The 27,061-nt window shown below is 42.3% G+C and overlaps 1 protein-coding gene across 4 annotated transcripts in view; it reads left to right on the top strand.

Annotated features, from left to right (window-relative positions):
- Positions 1 to 27,061, top strand: part of SYTL5 (synaptotagmin like 5) — a 331,232-nt gene that overhangs the window by 127,753 nt on the left and 176,418 nt on the right. For 3 of the 4 annotated variants that reach the window (XM_068269887.1, XM_068269886.1, XM_068269883.1), the window contains exon 1: positions 8,596 to 8,701. The exons of the other annotated variant lie outside the window; for it this stretch is intronic. The gene's annotated coding sequence lies outside the window, so the exon portion shown is untranslated. Of the gene's footprint in view, positions 1 to 8,595; positions 8,702 to 27,061 lie in introns of those variants that run through there. 4 annotated transcript variants of the gene reach the window in all.

Here is a 27,061-nt window from a genome sequence, read left to right as displayed (position 1 = left end):
ACATACCCATGCTGGGTGGGAGAAATATCTCTGTAAATGACAATTTTTTGATTTGTTTTACACACAATTGTCCATTTACAGAGATATTTCTCCCACTCAGCATGGGTATGTGTAAAAATACACACCAAAACACATTATACTACTTCTCCTGAGTATGGCGATACCACATGTGTGGCACTTTTTTGCACCCTAACTGCGCTAAGGGGCCCAAAGTCCAGTGAGTACCTTTAGGATTTCACAGGTCATTTTGCGACATTTGGTTTCAAGACTACTCCTCATGGTTTAGGCCCCCTAAAATGCCAGGGCAATATTGGAACCCTACAAATGACCCCATTTTAGAAAGAAGACACCCCAAGGTATTCCGTTAGGAGTATGGTGAGTTCATAGAAGATTTTATTTTTTGTCACAAGTAAGCGGAAATTGATTTTAATTGTTTTTTTTCACAAAGTGTCATTTTCCGCTAACTTGTGACAAAAAATAAAATCTTCTATGAACTCACCATACTCCTAACGGAATACCTTGGGGTGTCTTCTTTCTAAAATGGGGTCATTTGTAGGGTTCCTATACTGCCCTGGCATTTTAGGGGCCCTAAACCGTGAGGAGGAGTCTTGAAACCAAATGTCGCAAAATGACCTGTGAAATCCTAAAGGTACTCATTGGACTTTGGGCCCTTTAGCGCAGTTAGGCTGCACAAAAGTGCCACACATGTGGTACTGCCGTGCTCAGAAGAAGTAGTATAATGTGTTTTGTGGTGTATTTTTACATATACCCATGCTGGGTGGGAGAAATATCTCTGTAAATGACATATATTAGATTTTTTTTACACACAATTGTCCATTTACAGAGAGATTTCTCCCACCCAGCATGGGTATGTGTAAATATACACCCCAAAACACATTATACTACTTCTCCTGAGTACGGCGATATGACATGTGTGACACTTTTTGCAGCCTAGGTGCTCTAAGGGGCCCAACGTCCTATTCACAGGTCATTTTGAGGCATTTGTTTTCTAGACTACTCCTCACGGTTTAGGGACCCTAAAATGCCAGGGCAGTATAGGAACGCCACAAGTGACCCTATTTTAGAAAGAAGACACCCCAAGGTATTCCGTTAGGTGTATGGTGAGTTCATAGAAGATCTTATTTTTTGTCACAAGTTAGTGAAAAATGAAACTTTGTGAAAAAACAATAAAAATCAATTTCCGCTAACTTTTGACAAAAAATAAAAATCTTCTATGAACGCTTCATACACCTAACAGAATACCTTGGGGTGTCTTTTTTCTAAAAAGGGGTCACTTGTGGAGTTCCTATACTGCCCTGGCATTTTACGGGCCCAAAACCGTGAGTAGTCTGGAAACCAAATGTCTCAAAATGACTGTTCAGGGGTATAAGCATCTGCAAATTTTGATGGCAGGTGGTCTATGAGGGGGCGAATTTTGTGGAACCGGTCATAAGCAGGGTGGCCTCTTACATGACAGGTTGTATTGGGCCTGATCTGATGGATAGGAGTGCTAGGGGGGTGACAGGAGGTGATTGATGGGTGTCTCAGGGGGTGGTTAGAGGGGAAAATAGATGCAATCAATGCACTGGGGAGGTGATCGGAAGGGGGTCTGAGGGGGATCTGAGGGTTTGGCCGAGTGATCAGGAGCCCACACGGGGCAAATTAGGGCCTGATTTGATGGGTAGGTGTGTTAGGGGGTGACAGGTGGTGACAGGAGGTGATTGATGGGTGTCTCAAGGTGTGATTAGTGGGGGGAATAGATGCAAGCAATGCACTGGCGAGGTGATCAGGGCTGGGGTCTGAGGGCGTTCTGAGGGTGTGGGCGGGTGATTGGGTGCCCTAGGGGCAGATAGGGGTCTAATCTGATGGGTAGCAGTGACAGGAGCTGATTGATGGGTGATCAGTGGGTGATTAGATGGCAGAACAGATGTAAACAATGCACTTTGGAGGTGATCTGATGTTGGATCTGCGGGTGATCTATTGGTGTGGGTGGGTGATCAGATTGCCCGCAAGGGGCAGGTTAGGGGCTGATTGATGGGTGGCAGTGACAGGGGGTGATTGATGGGTGGCAGTGACAGGGGTTGATTGATGGGTGATTGATAGGTGATTGACAGGTGATCAGTGGGTTATTACAGGGAAGAACAGATGTAAATATTGCACTGGCGAATTGATAAGGGGGGGGATCTGAGGGCAATCTGAGCGTGTGGAGCGGGTGATTTGGCGCCCGCAAGGGGCAGATTAGGGTCTATTCTGATGGGTAACAGTGACAGGTGGTGATAGGGGGTGATTGATGGGTAATTAGTGGGTGTTTACAGGAGAGAATAGATGTAAACACTGCCCTTTGGAGGTGATCTAACGTCGGATCTGCGGGCGATCTATTGGTGTGGGTGGGTGATCAGATTGCCCGCAAGGGGCAGGTTAGGAGCTGATTGATGGGTGGCAGTGACAGGGGGTGATTGATGGGTGGCAGTGACAGGGGGTGATTGACAGGTGATCAGTGGGTTATGTAAATAATGCACTGGCGAATTGATAAGGGGGGGTCTGAGGGCAATCTGAGCGTGTGGGCGGGTGATTGGGTGCCCGCAAGGGGCAGATTAGGGTCTAATCTGATGGGTGGTGATAGGGGGTGATTGATGGGTGATTGATGAGTAATTAGTGGGTGTTTAGAGGAGAGAAGAGATGTAAACACTGCACTTGGGAGGTGATCTGATGTCGGATCTGCGGGCGATCTATTGGTGTGGGTGGGTGATCAGATTGCCCGCAAGGGGCAGATTAGGGGCTGATTGATGGGTGGCAGTGACAGGGGGTGATTGATGGGTGATTGACAGGTGATTGACAGGAAATTGACAGATGATCAGGGAGGATAGATGCATACAGTACACAGGGGGGGGGGTCTGGGGGGGGGGTCTGGAGAGAATCTGAGGGGTGGGGGGTTGATCAGGAGTACCCAGGGGGCAGTTTAGGGACTAAAAAAAAAATAGCGTTGATAGATAGTGTCAGGGAGTGATTGATGGGTGATTAGGGGGGTGATTGTGTGCAAACAGTGGTCTGGGGGGTGGGCAGGGGGGGGGTCTGAGGGGTGCTGTGGGCGATCAGGGGGCAGGAGGGGGCAGATCAGTGTGTTTGGGTGCAGACTAGGGTGGCTGCAGCCTGCCCTGGTGGTCCCTCGGACACTGGGACCACCAGGGCAGGAGGCAGCCTGTATAATACACTTTGTAAACATTACAAAGCGTATTATACGCTTCCTATCCGGCGATCGTCGGGTTAACAACCCGCCGGCGCTTCCGATTGGCCGGCGGGTTGACGTCGCGGGTGGGCGGAGCCTATTGCCAGCGGATGCACGCGCATCCCAGCGCGCGATCCCCGGCAAAACAGTGCCCCAGGACCTGACGCCATTCTGCGTTACGTGGTCCTGGGGCTGCCACTTTGCCGCCGCCAATATGAAGTAGGCGGTCGGCAAGTGGTTAAAGAGACACTGAAGCGAAAAAAAAAATTATTATATTATGATTTGTATGTGTAGTACAGCTAAGAAATAAAACATTAAGATCAGATACATCAGTCTAATTGTTTCCAGTACAGGAAGTTTTAAGAAACTCTAGTTGTTATCGCTATGCAAAAAAGCCATTAAGCTCTACAACTTTCAAAGTCGTGGAGAGGGCTGTCTTCTGACTTTTATTATCTCAACTGTTAGTGAACAATTTTATTTTTCTCTGCCAGAGGAGAGGTCATTAGTTCATAGACTGCTCTGAAAGAATCATTTTGAATGCTGAGTGTTGTGTAATCTGCACATATTATAGAATGATGCAATGTTAGAAAAAAAACACTATATACCTGAAAATAAAAATATGAGAATATTTTCTTTGCTGCTAATCTTCTAGTAATTATTCATAGTACACAACCAATTCATTATAGCATATATTTTTTTCACTTCAGTGTCTCTTTAAAACAGAAAAAAATTGCGATAATTGAGGTTGGAGTGAGCTTGAGATGTCTCCCAGTGCATCACTGCTCAATATATGCAAATTAACCATTGTTACCCTTAGAAGCTAAACACACCTCCAGAACCGCTGGAATGCAATGATGTGTCAGCTTGGTAATTTGTACAGAGCCATAATAATCCAGCTAAAAGCCCCCTTACTTAAATGCTAAGATTATTATGGCTCTGTACAAATTAACAAGCTGACACATCATTGAATTCCAGTGGTTCTGGAGGTGTGTTTAGCTTCTAAAGGTAACAATGGTTAATTTGCATATATTCACCAGTGATGCACTGGGAGACATCTCAAGCTCACTCCAACCTGAATTATCGCAAATTCTTTCTGTTTTAAGAAAGCAAACTTGTTTTTCTTAGCATTTTAGTAAGGGGGCTTTTAGGACCATTGTAGTCCCTTACACACTCCAATGAATTCTGGGTCACCATGAGCTTGTTGGTTAGTTTGTACCTGCTAGAATAGGACAGGATCACCAAAGAATCAGCAATCAGCTACTGAATGCTGCTCCTAGCACGTTAAAAAAATCATGGGCCATACACTGACATCAGTACCAGACAAAAAAACGCAGTAATATTTTCAACAAATTGTAAACTGGAATTGAGATCAATAGATAACCCATGTTTATTATGTACCCCATGTTTGTATAGCGCCATGTAATATGTTGGCGCTTTATAAATCAATAATAATAAAACATGAAGAGATTCTGTTTCTTTGGTCAGACACTGTGAGGGTCATTTACTGTCTAATAGTAAACATGCTATTGACCTGTGTTAATAGTAAACATGATATTGACCTGTGCTAATAGTAAACATGGATCTGTGGGAAGCCAAAGTTGGAAGTTCAAATACACAATGGAAAGAACTCCTGATCATTATAGTGGTGGGGTTCAGCAAAAATGGACTAACAGTGGCAGGCGCCCTGCAAACGAGACAGAAATAAAATGAAGGAGAAACAAATATGAAAGAGTAAGACACGTGCAGGAAGGATAAAGAGTAAGACACATGCAGAAAGGATAAAGAGTAAGGCCACATACACACATCAGACCATAGTCTTTTGAAAATGAAAGATCACAGACCAATGTTACCCCCTTCCATGTAGTATGAGAGCCATACCTTCACAGTCTTTTCTATGGAGCTGAACTCCCCATCAGACAGAAATCTTTGCAAGATGCTGCATACAAAGATGCTGTAGACATTCAAAAGATCAGTATCTGCAAAAGATCTGTTCCTGCAAAAGATCTGTTCCTGTAAAATTCATTCATAGTCTATGATATCTGCAGATCATCATACACACCTTGTTTAACAGACATTCATCTGCAGATCAGATCCACCAGGATGGATTTTCAGATCTGCAGATGAATGTCTGATCTGCAGATGAATGTCAGTTAAACAAGGTGTGTATGATGATCTGCAGATCTCATAGACTATGAATGCAGTTTGCAGGAACGTATCTTTGGCAGGAACAGATCTTTTGCAGATACTGATCTTTTGTGTCTGTACAGCATGTTTGTGTGCAGCATCTTGCAAAGATTTTTTTTTGATGGGGAGTTCAGCTCCATAGAAAAGACTGTGAAGGTATGGCTCTCATACTACATGAAGGGTGGTAAGATTGGTCTGTGATCTTTCATTTTCCAAAGACTATGGTCTGATGTGTGTATGTGGCCTTAAGACACATGCAGGAAGGATAAAGAGTAAGACACATGCAGGATAGATAAAGAGTGAGACCTGGTCCACACTAGGTCCGGAAACTTATCCGTGGCTGCGTTTTTCAAAACTTATGAAAAACGGAGTCCCGGATACTAATGTTCAAAGTAGCAGCCAGCCTCACCCAAGTAAAAAACGGATCCGTCTGCGTTTGCGGGGACCCGTTTTCAAAACCTGAACGGAAGGTCCGGATCTGCTGCATTTTCACGCAACGGATCAGGACCACGGATACACGCAGGGGTAGTGAAAAGCAATGAGAAAACGCATCTCCAGCTCCACAGGCAAAAAACTGATGTGAAAACGGATAGCCTGAGCTTTATGATTGGCCCAAAAAAATCCTCCCACTCCTTCCTAATGATGGAGACGTTTTCTGTCAGGGAAAAACTGAACGGAAACTGATGCAAAACTGATGCACTTTCATCAGTTTGCAGTACGGTGGGTACTTCCCCTAATCTTCCCCTGATCCAGACTGCAGTGTCCGTCCTGCAACTGTGTCTAGTGTGGACCTAGCCTTAGACACATGCAGGAAGGATAAAGAGTAAGACACATGCAGGAAGGATAAAGAGTAAGACACATGCAGGAAGGATAAAGAGTAAGACACATGCAGGAAGGATAACGAGTAAGACACATGCAGGGAGGATAAAGAAAAACAAAGCAGAATAAAGAAAAATACAGAAGTGGCAAAAGAAGATGGCATTAACAGGAGAAAAAGAGAAGAAGTATGGTATACAGATGAGAAGAAAGAAGGGTGCAGAAGAAAAGGGAATATATACAAGTACGTAAAACAGAAGAAATCAACAGAACAAATCATTTTTAAATGTTATGTTTTTAATTAAAAAGTAATTTTTCCACAGTGTGAACGTTTTTACCTTTTTTACTGTCTTTGGCAAATAAGTAGGAGGTCATATATGACTCCTTTTACCTTTGAGTTGGGGATGATTCCCTTGTCAGGAAAAGGGTGCCTAGCAAAGAAAGGGGAAACCTTTGTTGCCTTCTTTGTCAGAGTACCCCCTGATGACCATGTGTACTGGTACTGCTCAGGGCAGAGTTCCATACTGGTGGGTAGGATTGGGCTCACGAGTACTCATCAGTGGCTAAGCACTCGAATACGTGATTTAAATGAGGCTTAATTGCCTCAGCTGTGTGGCGGGGAAACAAGGGGTTATTTACCCATAAGTCCATTGTATATCATGCTCTCCAAATAGCTTGCACACATCCTATTGGACGCGTTGCAAGACTCACTATGTGCACTTCCTCCTTCAAGCCAAATAGCGTGCAAGCTATTTGGAGCACACGATATACAGCAGACTTATGGGTAAATAACCCCTCGTTTCCCCGCCACACAGCAGAGGCAATTAAGCCTCATTTAAATCATGTGTTCAAGTGGGCACAATGAAAGCCCATTGGTGCATCACTACTTTTACCTGTGAGGAGGACCAGTCACAGCTGGTGATCCAATATTTCATTCCGGAGATCAGTGTAAGTGAATTACAGTACTGGTGATTAAGTATTGGTCAACATTCACCAAAATATTTTTAAGACCAATATTTAAAAAAAAATGTAAATAAACCTCCTGGGCAAAATTAAAATCTGGTCTCTTCTTGATGGACAGGGATGAACCACTGCTGTCAGAATAACCTTACCAGCCTCTCTCTTGTGGTAACCCGCTGGGCAGTGCTGATTCCTTAATCAGTGCCTTTTTACGTCTGGCCATTCAGAGATATACAAAGCATTGGATTGGCCACTGAAAATGTAACCTGCCACTGAGCCGTGGAGTACCATGTTAATAGCAGAAATGATTAGGGATGGTCAATGAGATGCAAATTATTATAGTATTATGCAAATTTTTCATGCATTTTTCTGGTTGAAAATGAACCAATCAAATCCCACCACAGCTTCATTCAATTGGTCCATTTTCATTGAACATTCCTAGTAGTTATTACTTTCAGAATTTGTAGGCCCCATTGGTGATATATTTGAAAATCCAGACTTTTATTTAAAAAAAAAATGAATGAAATGGACTATGGGGACTGCTTTTAAAAATGTCTTGTTCCTAAGTAACATGCAAGTCAATTTGTTCTAGCATAAATGAAAATGGCATTTTCTATATCCTCCATCACTTCAGGTTTCTCTTTAAGGGATCCAGAGGCTGGCATAATTATTTCTTTTTTAACAGTGCACATTATCTGGCTTTCTTGCTGATCAACTGCTTCTAGTTACGTTTAGCAATAGACCCAGAACAAGGTTTCTGACAAAACTCTGACAAGATAAGCTGTATGCTTGTTCCAGGTGAGTGATTCAGACACTAATGACCAGATAGATCAGCAGGACTGCCAGGCAACTGGTATTGTTTAAAAGGAAATACATATGGCAGCCTCAACAGGTCTCTCACCTTGGATTTCTTTTAAGCAATGGATTTCAGTTTTGTAAAAAGAATAACGGTTGATTTGTAGTCCAAAATCCTTCTGGTAATAAATTGCACTTTCACAAGGAGTAGTAGTAGTAGTAGCAGCAGCAGCAGCAGCAGCAGGAGCAGCAGCAGTATAAAATATAAGTACATTTTTAAATATACCCGCAATATGCAAATGTATGTGAATGTTAAAATATATATACCGGCAATATGCAAATTACTTCTAGCATAATAAAGTACACATTCCAGTATATGAGATTCTCAGAGTAGCAGATATCCCTCAGCTGTGTTCTGTCAGATACTTGCATGCAAGTTGTAAACTTCCTGCTATATTTCACCTTGCTGGTTGCATGTCAGTGAAAAGGCTTTGCGGGGCGGTAACAGCCTGTTAGCTGGTGACACAGGCAGGCAAACATTGTACTGCTGGGTGTGTATATTGTCGCCAGGTGTCTGCCACAAGACAGTCTAGTTTGTCTGGTTTTCCTGTGCAGTGGTCAGTGACTGCTATGGCTGTTACACAGTGAACAGAATGAGACTGCAGGAAGCACAAAGGAGATATTTTGTCAGTTTCTTCTTACAGATTGGCACTACATAAGGTAAGACTTGACAGTACTTGGCAGAATACTAAACTGAAATATGGTTCTACTAACTTGCAAGTACTGAAATTAAATGTGACCAGGTTCTGTTAGAAAGAAGAAGCTAACCTCTCTCTCTTTGTTACGGCCAATTATTTCCTGTAGAAGCTACTTAGAAGGTTAAAGTTCATAAATGAATAAGATAACTAGCATATGTTCTGTTTTAGATGCTTTTTGACTTTGTGTGTGTGTTCTAAGTTAGAAGTACCTCAGGGAGCTCTATGAAACTCCCAGCTTTATATAACAGTGGTAGAGGGCTGGTTTCCACTTTCTGATGCATTCATTTATGTGAAATCTGTCTAGGACAGTCTAACATGACCCATTTAATCCGATACAGAATTGTCTGCCTGAACTGATGCTTAATTGCATTAACTTCTGTTAATTTAATTCATTGATCTTATTGTGTTTACATTCGCCATTGATTTAGCTCTTTTACCTGAACCAGTGCAGTAACTGAGAATTACAGCGCACTGTAGCAATGGTCTTCAAGCTTTTCATATTCTAGCGCTGTCCTTATCTTGGTTAGTGCAGTGTATTTTATGCAATATTGTTATTTCACTTAATGAGGCCAGTGTAATTATAGATCTTTGTGAGTGAATGAGCATTTCTCCTTCTCAGATTGGAAATAATAGAATATAGTAGTGAATTTATCTCAGCTGGGAATCTAAGCAAATATCTGATGTCAAAGGCAGGTTTTACATGTATTTTTGTGTTGGAGTGGAGATGTGATGCTTCTGCTGGACAGATTGCGCTGACGGGGTCATATGATGGACAGGAAGTATGTCACTGGCGTTCCCTGGGATTCCTGTCGGTCCACGCATTCTAAACGTGATGTACTGTACTCTCATTTACACTATGTGCATCGCCCATAGACTTCCAATACCCCAAGCACTGTGTGCAAAGTGCGGTGCTTGCAGTAACCTAGCCCTTGCGTCAGCTCAGATACTTCCAATGCACCCCAAAGGACTGCAATGAGTGTAAAAGTCTTCATAGACTTTCATTGTTCTTGCGGACCCTCGCAGCAAAATAGGGTAACACAATGGTGAGCACTGCTGTACTGAGCTGAGGGCGTGCAATTTGAAATCATTTGGCTTAATATATCACCCTCTTACCATATTAAGTCAAAGCGTATCAAATCATCTTAATCAATTTTAACCTGTATTACACTTGACATACCTTACCCTAGTGTTTTCCCTTATCTCTTCTCTGAACTTCTCCATATGCATTATAGTTAGTACCTGGGATAGCTGCCTTGCATGGGTTTCTCAGCTGCAAAGATAGTTTCACTAGGTTGTGATTTAAATAAGAACTCAGATCAAAGGAATGTAGTATAATTGATAATGGACGTAATAATGAGTAAGTAACAAGAAAAAGAGAAGAGATCGAGAGCCCCCAATGGTGTATTATCGTTTGGTATAAGGCACAATTATGGAAAAGAAGAGTTTATACTCACAAGTATGGGTTGCCAATAGGGGCAACCACTTCGATCGCAGGCGAGGAGATTAGACCTGTCCTCGCTCAGGTTAAGAAAGTCGCTCTCCGTAGAAGAAAAAACGAGGGGTGTCAACACCCATCCACCAGGTGGATCAAAATGTACTCAAAAGTAAGGAGGCGCCAGAAGAATAAAAGGAGGATCAGATTTAAAAAGTTAAAATTGTAGGTGGCAATGGTGGACTTGCTCACCTCACAAAGAGCACAAGCACTGGTTCAGTGTAATAAAATTATACAATTTAATTATTACTCCTTATCAGAAAAAACAAAATTGCAATTTTGTTTTTTCTGATAAGGAGTAATAATTAAATTGTATAATTTTATTACACTGAACCAGTGCTTGTGCTCTTTGTGAGGTGAGCAAGTCCACCATTGCCACCTACAATTTTAACTTTTTAAATCTGATCCTCCTTTTATTCTTCTGGCGCCTCCTTACTTTTGAGTAATAATGAGTAAGATTTTATCGCTGTTATATGAAAGTAATGGAAACTTTTGCTAATTTTGACAAATAGATACAGTAGTACAAACTGCAGGTTGCTTAAACATCTTTTATAACCTGCAATAATAATGACTCGAGCCTTTAAAAAAGGTCTCACTTTGCACTGCAGTAGAGTTGCTTAGGGCCTCTAGCAGTGCCCACAATTTTTTTCTGTACTTTTTAAACAGTGTTCAGAGCACACTTTCCAGTGCCCTTTTCACTACCAGAAGTCAAATCCAGCAACTGCATTACTTTGTAATGTTACTGTTACAATGTCACTGTCTTGTGGTCAGGAGAGAATGGAGACCACTTGGCTTGGTGGTGGGAGCATAGGTAATGAAGCAGTGCTTAAAGGACAACTGAAGTGAGAAGTATATGGAGGCTACCATACAGTATTTATTTCCTTTTAAGCAATACCAGTTGCCTGGCAGCCCTGCTGATCTTCTGCCTTTAGCCATAGCCCCTGAACAAGCATGCAGGAGATCAGTTGTTTCTGACATTATTGTCAGATCTGACAAGATTAGCTGCATGCTTGTTTCTGGTGTTATTCAGATACTACTGCTGCGAAATAGATCAACAGGGCTGCCAGGCAACTGGTATTGTTTAAAAGGAAATAAATATGGCAGCCTCCATATTTTTCTCACTTCAGTTGTCCTTTATAAAGTAAGAGGTGCTACAAGCGTCAACTATAGCATGACAAAGTTCTAGTGCCCAAGCTGTTCAGTGCTCCCCAGTGCGTTTCTTACATTCCACTGTCCTGTTATCTCTAAAGTTCGCCAGAATATGTTATAGATTTCTAGTTTAACCCACAGTATGTCATCAGCTATGTAGTATTTTCTAACCACTGACAGTGGCAGGGATCATCTCAGACAGGTATTGTGGTGCTGGAAAATATTGGGATCTATATTTGGCTGCTGGCAGACATTGGGGGCCACCTATGACTGCTGACAGATATTGGGAGCCATATGTGGCTGTTGGCTGGTATTGAGGAACACCTATGACTGCTGACAGATATTAGGGGTTCATCTATGATTGTTGGTTATTCCCAGGATACACTTAACATTTGGTGCTCGGGCCTTTTCCTATGTTGCTCCTACTCTATGGAACTTACTTCCACAATCAGTACGAGAGGCTCCTTCTCTGGTCAGCTTTACAAAAAAAAAGGCTAAAAACGCACCTCTTTTCCCGAGCCTTTGAGACTGCATAATGCAGGGTCACAGCACTTTGAGTCCCCAGGGAGAAAAGCGCTATAAAAATATTATTGTTATTGTTGTTATTGTTTGCAAATGTTGGGGGAGCTGTCTTTGACTGTTTGCAGATATTGGTAACCATCTGTGGCTGTGGATGTCTTGTTATGTATACAGTGCTTGGGGGGCCCAATGTAAAAAACTTACACTGGGGCCCAAAGAGCCTTAGCTATGCCACTGGAAACCATGTAAGTGCTTTAAGACTGAGGGGCTTGATGTTAACCCCAACACAATGGAATAAGTATACTGATTTTCAACATGCCTCTGACTAGATCTTGTAAATCACTGCGGTAGGTTTCTGAATGGCTTTATAAATTTCCTTTTATTATTATGCCAATGCTGATATGCTCAGGCCAGGATTTACCCCACAAGAGTCTATAGGCACAGATGTCCTGGCATCCTAGACTTCATCCTCCATGAACCTATGTGTGCTGGCTGGTCCAGCTGTCACTTCTCCCTTACTTCCCTTGTCCGTCATAGGTAGCTACAGGTGCCCCTTAGTATTAGGTAGCCAGAAGTACCCTCAGTATTAAGTAGCTAGAGGTGCCGCTGACTGAAGGGAGATCTTGTTAGTAGAATACCAAGACCAGGGTGAATAACCTCTCATTTACTCTCATGGGGAAGAGGGAGGGGGGCACTCTGGGAGGGGATTGAGTTACCTTCCCATCATCATGTGCCTTTAGGCACGTGCCTACAGTACCTTATGGTAAATCCGGCCCTGGATATGCTGTAATTGTAAGCAACCTTTTTAAGGAATGCACTGTGTTTGTTGGCAAGACTTTTATTTCTGCTTGTTTTGCTCTGACAAGGGCAGCCAGGCAGCACTGTCACTCACCTGGTAATTGCTGCTGCATGGCTTCCTCTCTAAGATGCAATTCCTAAGAACATCATATTCCTAGCTCTACCTCCCCCAAACTGTTACCCAATTACCAAAAGGGACATGTGTTGCAGGTATTCACTAAATATTCTGAAGCAAGTCTATCACCAAGGTTCTGCACCTGGGCTGTGTAAAGGGGACCATCCACTGGTCAATTTCAGATATTGATCAATCGATTAAATCGATCGGCCGCAAATCGATGCACGCTCGATCGACCGATTTATTTACAGCCAATTTTGATCGATTTTGATCGACCGAGATTTTCCATCTTGTCAGATAGATCTGCTGCTGGCAGCAGGTCCATGGCCCATAGAGTTGCATTGGATCTAATGGTGCAATAATGCATTTAGATCAATTTTCAATAGATTTAATTCTGAAATGTATTGGAAATCTGTTTCTACTGTGTGGCAGTGGCACATAGATAGATTCCTGTCAGATCCGACCTGACAGGCATCTGACAGAAATCTATCTGATGGTCGAATCTGCAGCAAATCTATCAGTGTATGGCCACCTTAAAGTGAACCCGAGGTGGGTTTGAAGAATATTATCTGCATACAGAGGCTGGATCTGCCTATACAGCCCAGCCTCTGTTGCTATCCCAAACCCCCCCTAAGGTCCCCCTGCACTCTGCAATCCCTCATAAATCACAGCCACGCTGCTGACAAACAGCTTGTCAGAGCTGGCTGTGTTTATCTCTATAGTGTCAGTCTGCTGCTCTCCCCGCCTCCTGCAGAACTCCAGTCCCCGCCTGCATCCCTTCCCTCCCTGCTGATTGGAGAGAAGGGACGGGGGCAGGGACCGGAGCTATGCAGGAGGCGGGGGAGCAGCTGAGACTGACACTACAGATGTAAACACAGCCTCACAGCACGGCTGTGATTTATGAGGGATAGCAGAGTGCAGGGTGACCTTAGTGGGGTTTGGGATAGCAACAGAGGCTGGGCTGTATAGGCAGATCCAACCTCTGTATGCAGATAACATTCTTTAAACAAACCTCGGGTTCTCTTTAAGAGATGCAGTTTCAGCTTTTCAGAACTGATAACGACTGTCTTGATTAATGACTGTTGGAAATCCAGCTATCTCAACAGGCTCTACAGTTTCATGACATCTGGTAAAGAGATGCAGAGTGGGGGAATCAGTGCAATAGCAGATTGGAAGGAGTAAAAGTTAAAACTATATGTATATTAGCAGGGATGTAACTAAAGGAGGATCAGTCTCTGCAACTATAGGGTGGCCCAGAGATATGAGAGGCTCCAACTACTTACCCACCCTCCCTCCAATACCGGGCTCCATCCTCCTGAGTAGGGGTTGCTGTGTCCACACTTGTGTCATGTCACTGAGGGTAAAATTATAATGGCCGCACTTCTTATATGACCCCATTAGGGGAGAAGGGTGTGAACAGTGAGGGTCCCATCAAAGTTTTTGCTCTATGAATTGTACTAATGAATTGTACTAGCATCACTTTGTCCTTTTATCAAAGGGCACTTGCTTAATTTGTAGTTTTCTCTGTTTTAAGTGATAGCTTATTTTCGACTCATTATGCCTCGTATGTATAGGTGTTCCCTGAGCTCATTTCAACATCCAGAATGCCAGAGCTTTTAAAGACAACCACATGAGCATTCTCATTTCACAACTATCCCTCAACTCTATCCTGCTGTAGCTGAGCAAGGCATCTGTACAGCTCTCAGCTCCTTCAGGAGGCAACCATTGTGTATGCTTATGCATGTGAAGCCATGCTAAATGTTTTTCTTTTGTTTTTTTTTTTTTTTTGGGGGGGGGGGGAGATAAGGGGGGATGACAATGTGCCTTGAAATTAACAAACTCTGTGTTGCCAGTTAGAGTAAAACTGTGGCAGTGAAATTTGGCATCCATCTCCCATATGTATTTGCTTTCAAGTGAATTACTGGCCTTGGACAAACATCTAACCATTGAAATCAAAAGTTCTTACCACAGGCTTCTGAGAAAAAGGAATAAGCAATATTTTTTATATCAAAGGGACGTTCTAGATTTTTTCTGCCTGAAGCAAACTAGTGAGGAGTGAGGAGGAAGTCGGCCCCCTCTCCCCGGAAAAACACTGCCTTTGTTATAGTGCTGATAGGGGAGTAGCTGAGTGCTGGTAGGTGAGTGACTGGGGCCGATAGGTGTTCGGCTGAGTGCGGATGTGTAGGGGTATTATGCTGACACGCTGCCTGCTGCTTTCCCGTTGGGTTTCCCCTCATGTGACCTCTTCTTCGGTGGCAGCTCCTCCTCATAGCTTCTGCTGCTGCCTGCTGATGTGTGACTGGCAGGCTGGGGCATTTCCCTCTTCGTCCTGGGCGAAATATATTTTCTGCTTTGGGCCCCTATAAGCAGCTACACTGAATCATATGGTTCAGCCTGCTTCATGGAAGGGATGGCCATGTTGATATGGTGAGCAAAACCATAGTCAGATTTAGTGAAGGACTCTACCTAATATACATTATTTATGTATATTTAATACATTACTCTTACCTTCTTAGCAACTATACATTAGGACAGGTAGAACTGGTACAGTATGTGTATATTCTTGTTTTGATCATTTAGTATTTATATAGCACTGATATCTTCCATAGTGCTTTTACAGAGTGTATAGTCTTGCCACTAACTGTCCCTCAAAGGTGCGCTTAGTGTAATTCCTACCATAGCCATATGTCCATTGTAGGCTTGCGCCAGTTTATTGGGGAGCCAATTAACTTTTCTGTATGTTTTTGGGAAGGTAATACTACCTTACACCGGCCAGACCTTATTACTCTAATTATATTTCTTGCAGTCCTTACACTTTTTAATTATATACTGTTGACATCTACAGCGTAACCAGGAAGTGAATACATATCTTTCTGCTGCGTCACAGATGTTAACGGATAGTTAAATAAATATGTTTGGCTCTCAGTTTACACAGAAAGGATTTAGTTTCTGAAATTCTTCCTTGCTTCATAATTGAAGGTCATCTGTAGACTTGAAATTCCAAATATTCACAGTCATGCTTCATCTTGTGTCTCTGTTTAAAGTGTACCTGAAGTTACATATGACATAATATAAATGTGTATACAATTTGACCAATCCTGCTTAAAACCTGCCCATGCTCCCTTTAACATTGCAAAGAGGGAGAAGGGAAGGGGACATAATGCACAACATTGTGATAACAACTATACAGATATATAAACAGGCACAAAAGCACCAAAGCAACCAAAAGTATAAATTGCCTGACAGCACTGTCAATACCCGACATAAACCCTCAATATCCAGCAACAGACACTCATAGCACCCCAGTGTGAGTGTAAACCTGAAGACCTGAAGAAGCGGGTGAAACCTGAGACACATGTTTTTTTTGGTGTCTAATAAATTATTCTTTAACTTCCATATTGTATCCAAGTGGAGATGGTTTTCTCAACATGCTCTAAACAGTGCTTGCCTAAAAACAACCCGTGTTTGTGAGTAGTATTAAGCCCAGTACACACCAAAAACCTCCAGCAGATCTGCAAAACGCTAGAAGTTTTTGAAGCAGATTTTCAGAGCGATTCTAGGCATGTTTAGAGAGATTTACTAAACATACCTAGCATTTTTTGGAGTGTTTTTGTTTAGCAGATTTCATATATTGTTACAGTAAAGCTGTTACTGAACAGCTTCTGTAACAAAAACGCTTGGAAAACCGCTCTGATCTAGCTTTTTTCAGAGCGGTTTTCCACTTTCCTATACTTTAACATTGAGGCAGAAACCACCCCAGAAATCTAAAAAAAAGGTGCAGCCCCCAAGTTTGCGTTTTTGGAAAAAACAAACCGCTCTGGTGTGCACCAGCCCACTGAACTACATTACCTAAGCAGTTTTCAAACCACTAGCATTTTAAAAACGCTCCAGAACCGCTCTGGTGTGCACCAGCCCTTATTGTGGATTTATTTTCTTTTTGTGAAAATACTACACTATTGGTGCTCCTGGTCTGTTTCTGTGTCTTTTTTTCTTTGGTCACTGGAGTTCCACACTGACCTCCTTGTACTGGACACCCCCTTACTCATAGTAATCACATTACAAATAAGGCACACTATCCTGAGGCTCAAATATGTTACACCTGGAAAATAGCCGTTAGCCAAACACAAAGTGCAAGTGCAAAAGTAGTACAAAGTTAGCCACATCCACAGCAGGAGAATGCATGAAGATCTAGAAGTATGTCTACACATAATACTATCATTGTGTTCCCTTAATCCTTTTAGTCACTGTAAAGGTTAATTACCCAGGGCTGTAATTGTCAGTTTTTGACAGTTTCTATGCCATTTAATAAAGTTAGGCCTCTTTTCCACGTACTGTTGATAGGCAGTGAAATGCCTCTCAAACTCTCACAACTGCTCACTGATTCCTGGTAACTACATGTTGCTGCCTGGTAACTGCTCACTGCTGCTTGCACACGGTTCAACGGTCCATGTAAAAGAGGCCTTAGACTGCTGCATAGTTCTTACTAAAATCTAATTAAAGGGCATACAACTCATGTGTGACAAACATTCTGACACCAGGGAATAAATAAGATGTTTCATAAACCATTATTACTGTATATAGAGACAGACAGTTCCGTTAATGTATTTTCACTTTAGGTTAAAGGTGGGTATACACACACAAAAAATGTGCAATGGGTCGTGGTCGTGGATGGGTATTCCAGCATGGCAATGACCCAAAACACAAGGCCATAAAGGAATGACTCAAAAAAAAAAGCACATAAAGCTTCTGGAGTGGCCAAGCCAGATCCAAAAGAAGATCTGTGAAGGGTGCTGAAGGTTCCCCTCAGTTTTGAGTTGCCAAACATCAGCCTCAAAACCTTACTGACTTGTAGAGGATCTGCAAAAAAGAGTGAGCGAAAATCCTTCTCGAGATGTGTCCAACCCCAGTGGCCAGCTACAAGACACATTTTACCTCTGTGATTATTAACAAGGGTTTTGCCACCATGTACTAAGTCATCTTTTGATAGGGGATAACATCACTATTTCACTCATTATAATGCACATTGGGTTCTGGCTTCTGGGGTTATGACTTTGGGGCACTGAGATTCTGAGTGTTTTTTGCTATTATTCTGTATCTCACAGCTACAATAGACCTACCATCACAATTATAGACTGGTCACTTCTTGGCCGGAGGGCAAACAGGCAAAATCAGCAGGGGATCAAATACTTCTTACCCTTTACTGTATAAACCACTGAACACCAATGATTAGGGGACTTATATTTGTGTGGGACACGCTGCCTATGTTTATTGGGGGGGGGGGGGTCTGCCTCTATTTGGGTGGAGGGGGGCACTTTGGCTATATCTGTGGAGAGCAGTCTGCCTATATTTAACTCTAAATATTATTTGTGGGGAGTTTGTAAGGGACACTCTGCATATTCTTGTTTTGAGGGCACACTATGCAGACATTTATTTTAGAAATCTGCACATTGTTATATTAGGTATCTTTTTGCATATTGCCATTTTGGGGACATTCTGAGTATTATTTGGTCCATTTTAAAAGAGAGGTGGACTCAAAAAATGACGAATAAAAGTAGGCTACCTGATCCACGGGGCTGGGCGGATCAGGTAGCTGCAAAAACTGCCGCTCCCATGGGCCGCAATGGCCCACTTTCACTGTGGTGACCTATAGGTCACAGTGCTGGGCTGAGAGACTGTGCGTGCAGGGAGGCGGGGGAGCGGCAGGAGGCGCGGCCAGGGGAGAGAAAACCCTGCAGGAATGCCCCTGACACACGTTTTGAACAGGGAATTCCCCTTCCCTGTGTTTATCTCTGAGTTAGCAACAAACCTTGTTGCTAAACTAGGGGGGCTATAGTGCGGTGGAGGGGGGGCAGAGAGCCGCGCTTGGGGGGCACAGAGCTATGTCATTAAGCAGAGAACATGGCTCCGTGTCCCATCTGCCCCCCGAAGATCCACCTCGAGTTTTCTTAAAGCTTACTTGTCTCACTGAGAAATAGTTATAGAACAGTGTTGCTTCCATACAGTGCAATGAATGAATGAATGGTTCAGCTTTACACTTGTAAATTTCATTCCATCTGAAAATCAGGTTCCGCAAGTTTCAAAAGTATTACATTCAAGACATTCCTGTTTGTCACACTAATAAAGACTAAGGCAAGTGGCCTAATACTAAGTATGTGGTTTTTTTTAACAAACAGTGCCTGCGGCAATGCATAGTGCATACTTTGTTCCCCAATAATTAGACTCTGCCTTAATGAAGTTTATCTAATATTTCTACACATAGACACACAAGGAGATGTCACTTAATTGCTATATTGTATATTAATTTCTTCATGTGTGGAATATAGTTCCTTTTGTGCAGTGTGTAGAAGAGCATTCTTTTCCAAAAAATGCTACATAATATATATTTCAAACAGAAGAATGGGTCATATATATTCACTAAAAACGTAAGTCAAATTTCTTATGCAGACTATGCAGCGCACATAGCGCACTTTCCCAACCTGCTTTACCTTACACTACTTCCGCAGTGTGAATTACTCTAACAAATCTCACATTACCTAGGTAACATGGGTTGTGCTAATTGCACAACAGATGCTTGTAAAATTGTGTGCTTCCTGCGTATGGCAACTTTACCAAAGTTCAGTGAATATGTCCCAATAATACTGCTAAATGTTCCCAGATTATATCTTCTTTGTGCAGGGAGTGCAGAATTATTAGGCAAATGAGTATTTTGACCACATCATCCTCTTTATGCATGTTGTCTTACTCCAAGCTGTATAGGCTAGAAAGCCTACTACCAATTAAGCATATTAGGTGATGTGCAGCTCTGTAATGAGAAGGGGTGTGGCCTAATGACATCAATACCCTATATCAGGTGTGCATAATTATTAGGCAACTTCCTTTCCTTTGGCAAAATGGGTCAAAAGAAGGACTTGACAGGCTCAGAAAAGTAAAAAATAGTGAGATATCTTGCAAAGGGATGCAGCACTCTTAAAATTGCAAAGTTTCTTAAGCGTGATCATCGAACAATCAAGCGTTTCATTCAAAATAGTCAACAGGGTCGCAAGAAGCGTGTGGAAAAACCAAGGTGCAAAATAACTGCCCATGAACTGAGAAAAGTCAAGCGTGCAGCTGCCAAGATGCCACTTGCCACCAGTTTGGCCATATTTCAGAGCTGCAACATCACTGGAGTGCCCAAAAGCACAAGGTGTGCAATACTCAGAGACATGGCCAAGGTAAGAAAGGCTGAAAGACGACCACCACTGGACAAGACACACAAGCTGAAACGTCAAGACTGGGCCAAGAAATATCTCAAGATTTTTCTAAGGTTTTATGAACTGATGAAATGAGAGTGAGTCTTGATGGGCCCGTGGCTGGATTGGTAAAGGGCAGAGAGCTCCAGTCCAACTCAGACGCCAGCAAGGTGGAGGTGAAGTACTGGTTTGGGCTGGTATCATCAAAGATGAGCTTGTGGTGCCTTTTCGGGTTGAGGATGGAGTCAAGCTCAACTCCCAGTCCTACAGCCAGTTTCTGGAAGACACCTTCTTCAAGCAGTGGTCCAGGAAGAAGTCTGCATCCTTCAAGAAAAACATGATTTTCATACAGGACAATGCTCCATCACACGCGTCCAAGTACTCCACAGCGTGGCTGGCACGAAAGGGTATAAAAGAAGAAAGACTAATGACATGGCCTCCTTGTTCACCTGATTTGAACCCTATTGCGAACCTGTGGTCCATCATAAAATGTCAGATTTACAAGGAGGGAAAACAGTACACCTCTCTGAACAGTGTCTGGGAGGCTGTGGTTGCTGCTGCACGCAATGTTGATGGTGAACAGATCAAAACACTGACAGAATCCATGCATGGCAGGCTTTTGAGTGTCCTTGCAAAGAAAGGTGGCTATATTGGTCACTGATTTGTTTTTGTTTTGTTTTTGAATGTCAGAAATGTATATTTGTGAATGTTGAGATGTTATATTGGTTTCACTGGTAAAAATAAATAATTGAAATGGGTATATATTTGTTTTTTGTTAAGTTGCCTAATAATTATGCACAGTAATAGTCACCTGCACACACAGATATCCCCCTAAAATAGCTAAAACTAAAAACAAACTAAAAACTACTTTCAAAAATATTCAGCTTTGATATTAATGAGTTTTTTGGGTTCATTGAGAACATGGTTGTTGTTCAATAATAAAATTATTCCTCAAAAATACAACTTGCCTAATAATTCTGCACTCCCTGTATAGGGTGTAATTAGACATCAAGCAAATCAATACACATTTGTATCTGAGCTCATAACTTCCTCTCTTCTCTAAAAGATTAGGCACATCAGGTAAAAATGTCTGTTACAATGCACAGAAATCCAAAAGAAGCCCTGAAAATTTACTGAAGGAACTTTCAGAAAGCAAAAAGAAATGGTTCAAACATCTGTCTTTTCCAGTACAGCCCTGTACAGCCAGCTCCTGTCAGCCCTGAGGCACTGTGAGTCATGCCTACTGATAACGCACTCCTACAGATAATTACACTCATACAGATAATTACACTCAAACAAACAGCTTAGTGCACCCGATTTCTACTGCAATTCTATGTGGAATGAACACTTTTCAAAAGCTCAGGTCCACTTTAAATTATAGTACTAAGTTTAAAAACTGATTACAGATCATAACAACGGATAGGAGTTAGGAACCTACAGAAACTCTCCTTGTTGAGTCACCACCTCCAATCAATACCAACTGAGGGTTTTTTTAGGCACAGAGCTTGACATCCCTGTGACTGAATTGTCAGAAATATGTATAGGGCCTCTTTTCCACGGGAAGTTGATAGGCAGTGAAATGCCTCTCAAACTTTCACAACTACTTCCTGGTGTTTGGTAACTGCTCACTGCTGCCTGGTATGGCCCAGTGCGCACCAAAACCGCTAGCAGATCGTCAAAACGCTAGGGGTTTTTGGAGCTGATTTCACAGTGATTCTAGGCATGTTTTTGAGAAGTTTTCTAAACATGCCTAGCGTTTTTGGCAGCGTTTTTGTGTAGCAGATTAATAATATTGTTACTGTAAAAGCTGTTACTGAACAGCTTCTGTAACAAAAACGCCTGAAAAATCGCTCTGATCTAGCGTTTTCCAGAGCGGTTTGCATTTTTCCTATACTTTACATTGAGGCAGAAACGCTTCTGCAAACTGCAAACGTGCAGCAGGAGGCACGTTTGCGGTTTGCTAAAAACCTCAAACCGCTGGTGTGCACCATCCCATTGAAATACATTAGCCAAGCGTTTTCACAGGCGGATGCGGTTGGCGGATCGCTGCTAAAACCGCTCGGTGTGCACTGGGCCTAACTGCTTGCTGAGCACACTGTTTAACTTCCAGTGGAAATGGGCCCTAAGTGATCTAGTTTGTCCTAAATGTCTTTCAGGAGTTTGCTTCATTTATGTAAATGTTTGGATCTGAGCAGGATCTTTCTTGCTATTTTGCTGTCTCTGTACCTATTTCAAAGCCTCTAAGGCCTCTTTTCCACGGGCAGTTGAACTGTTGCTCAGCAAGCAGTTGCCAGGCAGCAGTGAGCATTTACCAGGCAGCAGCAAGCAGTTGTGAGAGTTTGAGAGGCATTTCACTGCCTGTCAACAGTCCGTGGAAGAGAGGCCTTAAAGAGAAACTCCGACCAAGAATTGAACTTTATCCCAATTCAGTAGCTGATACCCCCTTTTACATGAGAAATCTATTCCTTTTCAAAAACAGAGTCAGACCATCAGGGGGCGCTGTATGGCTGAGACTATGGTGAAACCCCTCCCACAAAGAAATTCTGATTACGTACTCTTGGCAGTTTCCTGTCTGTGAACCCTGTTGCATTGTGGGAAATAGCTGTTTACAGCCGTTTCCAACTGCCCAAACAGCAAGCAGCAGCTACATCACTTGCCAGCAGTAAAAATGTCACCATGTGATAAATGTCAGAATATAAATCAGGGATTTAAAATATTTTACAATGGGCAAACACTGACTAAATCATTTATACATAATTATTGTAAAAATTACACATTTTTTTATTACATTATTTTCACTGGAGTTCCTCTTTAAGGTGGCCACATACCATACAATTAAAAGATCCAATTTTTCACCAAATCGATAATTCTGCTTGGTTGTCCCAAACAATCGACAGCTTTTTTTTTTTCCGATCGATAAATCCGATCGAATGTCCTGTTTTTTTTCCCCCATTTTTGGAGATTGGACATGTTGGAAATTTCAGACCAACTTTATCAAGAATTGTATGGTGTGTGATGGATTGTCAATTACTTGATGTACAGTTCCAATCTATTTTTACTGAGCTTTCATTTTATTCATGATTGGGGGAAAATTTAACATAGGTGTATGGTACATTGGTCAGATTTTTAATTGTTAGTGTCAGTCAGATAAAATTGATTGCTATTCTTGAATTGAACAGAAATGTAAAAAATGATATGGTGTGTGGAAATGTAAAAAATGATATGGTGTGTGGCCACCTTTAGGCTCCCTGCACACTGCAAATCCATTTTGCAATTCCGATTCCGCTTCCGATTTTCCCTGAATTCAATCAACAGAAAAACGGAGAAAAGATGCAGCATGAAGTAACGATTAAAAATCGGAATCGCATGCAGTGTGCAGGGAGCCTTAGGCCTGCTGCTGCCTGCTCACTGCTGCCTGGTAATGATTATTTGAATGTTTGTTTTTTGTTTTTTGTTTTTTTAGCTATCTTAACCTCCTGGGGACTGCCTAACGCCAATGGGCGTGGCCACGGCGGCAGCCCCAGGATCGCCTAATGCCGATCGGCGCCAAGTCCTGGGGCTGCATTTTGCTGGAGATCGTGCGCAGGCTGCGCGCGCATCTCCCGCTCTGGAGACTGCTAGACGGCGAAATCACAGTCTACATGTACAGCGCTGCGATCAGCAGCAGCGCTGTACTGGGGACAGCCGTGTGACACGGGGTGGGGGGGGGGTTGCAAACAGACCCCACCTACAGAGAGCTCTGTCGGTGGGGGGAAAGGGGGGGAATCACTTGTGTGCTGTGTTGTGCGGCCCTACAGCTTGGCCTTACAGTTGCACTGGCCATTTTAGTAAAAATGTGCCTGGTCTTTAGGGGGGTTTACCACTGTGGTCCTCAAGTGGTTAAACAAACTAACTGGTTGCATAAGATCGTTACAAAATATAGTTTTTATGTACAGTATTTGTCACCTACATATTTGCGCTTTGCATTGCTCAGGTAATATGCATGCATGGTATGGTCCAATTCAACTGAAAATACACTGTACTGTTTCTTTATGAATGTATTTCTTATCAGTTCCATACTATTTGAGTTCCTACCCACCATGTGCGTTTGCGTATTTTAGTACTTTTCACTAAGCCTTTATAATCTGTAAGAGTTGATACTTGGTAACATTTCAAAAACTCGATAAGCTGCTACTGGACTTTGTGGATCTTGTCAGCTTCCTTGTAAGTGTTTCTGTGTGTAACACCCACACAGTGGTGCTTCCCACACCTCCTAAACACACCTGACATTCCACTGGCTACTGTAATGAGTTTATATTCAGCTTTGTGAAAAGGAACAACAAACAAGTTCCCTTTACACGTTATGGACATTTTTCAAATGCTTGTCATGCCTCATGCATAAAGCATGCAAGTTTTCCCCCTTCCATTATGCAAGGGAAGGAGAAACGGGCTTCCTCCAGAATACCAGAAAAGGTTCTTTCTGATGTAAAGGCTCATACACACATCAGACCACAGTCTTTGGAAAATGAAAGATCACAGACCAATCTTACCACCCTTCATGTAGTATGAGAGCCATACCTACACAGTCTATTCTAAGGAGCTAAACTCCCCATCAGACAGAAATCTTTGCACGATGCTGCACACAAAGATGCTGTAGACATTCAAAAGATCAGTATCTGCAAAAGATCTGTTCCTTCCAAAGATCCGTTCCTGCAAATTGCATTCATTGTCTATGAGATCTGCAGATCATCATACACACCTTGTTTAACAGACATTCATCTGCAGATCAGATCCACCAGGATGTATTTTCAGATCTGCAGATGATTGTCTGATCTGCAGATGTATGTCAGTTAAACAAGGTGTGTATGATGATCTGCAGATCTCATAGACTATGAATGCAATTTGCAGGAACGGATCTTTGGCAGGAACAGATCTTTTGCAGATACTGATCTTTTGTGTCTGTACAGCATCTGTGTGTGCAGCATCTTGCAAAGATTTTTTTCTGATGGGGAGTTCAGCTCCATAGAAAAGACTGTGTAGGTATGGCTCTCATACTACATGAAGGGTGGTAAGATTGGTCTGTGATCTTTCATTTTCCAAAGACTATAGTCTGATGTGTGTATGAGCCTTAAGGTACACATGACTGTTGTCAGTGCATATTCCTTATAAGCGATTTGAAGCTTTAAGGATCCAGTGTGTATGGGCCCTCAATGTAAGTTGCTTTGTTTTAACTGTTTAACTGCAGCATTACAGCGCGCATGCCTGACTGCCGCGCTCATATGCCCTTCCGCCTGCCCGCCCCCTGGTCCTTTCTGCATCCTGTATCCCAGTGGCTGTCAGTGGAGGACATGCGCCGTAGCGCAAAAACACTGACACAGAGACATGGGATGCAGGGACACAGGTAGATTATATAAAGAGATGCCCACGCTAATCTCAAGTGAATCGGCCCTAACAAACAAACAAAACAAAAATCTGTTTTTCTGTGGCATTTTCTTTTTAAATAAAAATTATTGGTGTGTTCTTCTACAGCACTATTAGCTACAAATTAGAAATGGTCTACAAGATGCACAATAACTCTGGCTTGCATGGAAATTTCATGCAACATCAAATTCTAGCCAATTAAAATAGATAGAACAAAGCCTAGTACACACTTTCAATTAGGATTGGCCAATCACTGACCACTGATCCCATCTCCATTTAATATGTGTGTTTACCTACTCAATCTGCTCATTGTATTCAATATTGAACCTCATACTACTTGGAGGTGGTAAAATTGGTCGGTCATTGCCCAATCATAATTGAAAGTGTGTACCAGGCTTTAATCTTAATGGTCCAATTACACAATGTTTGCAATTTGCACAAACACTGCATGCAAGATACAATTATTTGCATCTCTTTGACCATATCTAGCTAAAATACATTTACCTTTTTCTGTTGCACAGTTATTCCCCCCTCCGGGCTGTATATGTGCTGCCAGCAGTCTACACTCCAAAAGTAAAAAAAATGGGGAGGTGGGAAAAATGAAGTGCACTCTTACCACTGTGAGGAATTAAAGCGGATCCGGGATGAAAAACTAACTATAACAAGCAACTTGTCTATATATCTTATCTAAAGTTTAGATAGTTTACACAGCAAATCTAGCTGCAAACAGCATTAATAGAAAATGATTATTTCTTCCTGTGATACAATGACAGCGGCCATGTTGTTTGTAAACATTACACAGAGGCAGGCTTATCTGTATCTTGAGCACTCAGCCTGTGAAAAAAACCTAATCCCCCTCCCCCCTCCTCCCCTCTGCCTCTCTGCCTCTGAAATAAATGGCTAGTAACACCTCCTCCTCCTGCCCAGACTGCTCCCATGGACCCTTGCTACTGCCAAGGCTCTCTAAAAACCTGTGGGCGTGGTTTATTTAGTTTATAGGGAATTAGAGTATTAAAACAAAAACAAAAAAGTATTTGGCTTGAGGAATGCCCTATAAACAATAGGAAAGGAACACAATTATGCAATGAGTAAACGTTCACCTCGGATCCACTTTAAGAGGGTAGGATTATCCAGGTGCTGCTAGTCAAATGCACTTTAGCATCAGCAAATGTAATTTACCTGTACAAAACCATTATTTTAGGCAGTTTGCTAGTCTGAAGCATTAAAGTGTGTTATCAGAATGCCAGTGTTACAAGAGGTGTACAAAACACAGACCGATGACCTCTCTTTACAGCAACTACTCTATTTCAATCCCCAAAATGCTGTGAAAATAATGTTTACTGTCTATCATGAATAGTGTATATATAGCAGATGTGTTGATCAGGTAAGCACACACAAAACAATCAAAACCTAAGTGCAATGAAAGCAAAGTACGGTATACAGTACATAAAAAGGAGGAATATGCAAGGCCAAAGATGCTGGATCAATTTAACCAGATAACTAAGGGCTGGTTCAAATAAGTGGGCAGTGCAGAAAAGCATTTGTCATCACGTTGGTTTCATCGTCATGCCATGTTTTTAGCCCCTAGAGGGACACAGAACTACCAAACGCAACCGCCGC

This window comes from Hyperolius riggenbachi, chromosome 2 (assembly GCF_040937935.1).
Source record: "Hyperolius riggenbachi isolate aHypRig1 chromosome 2, aHypRig1.pri, whole genome shotgun sequence".
Taxonomy (NCBI): Eukaryota; Metazoa; Chordata; class Amphibia; order Anura; family Hyperoliidae; genus Hyperolius; species Hyperolius riggenbachi.
This window is presented reverse-complemented; position numbering and strand designations above follow the sequence as displayed.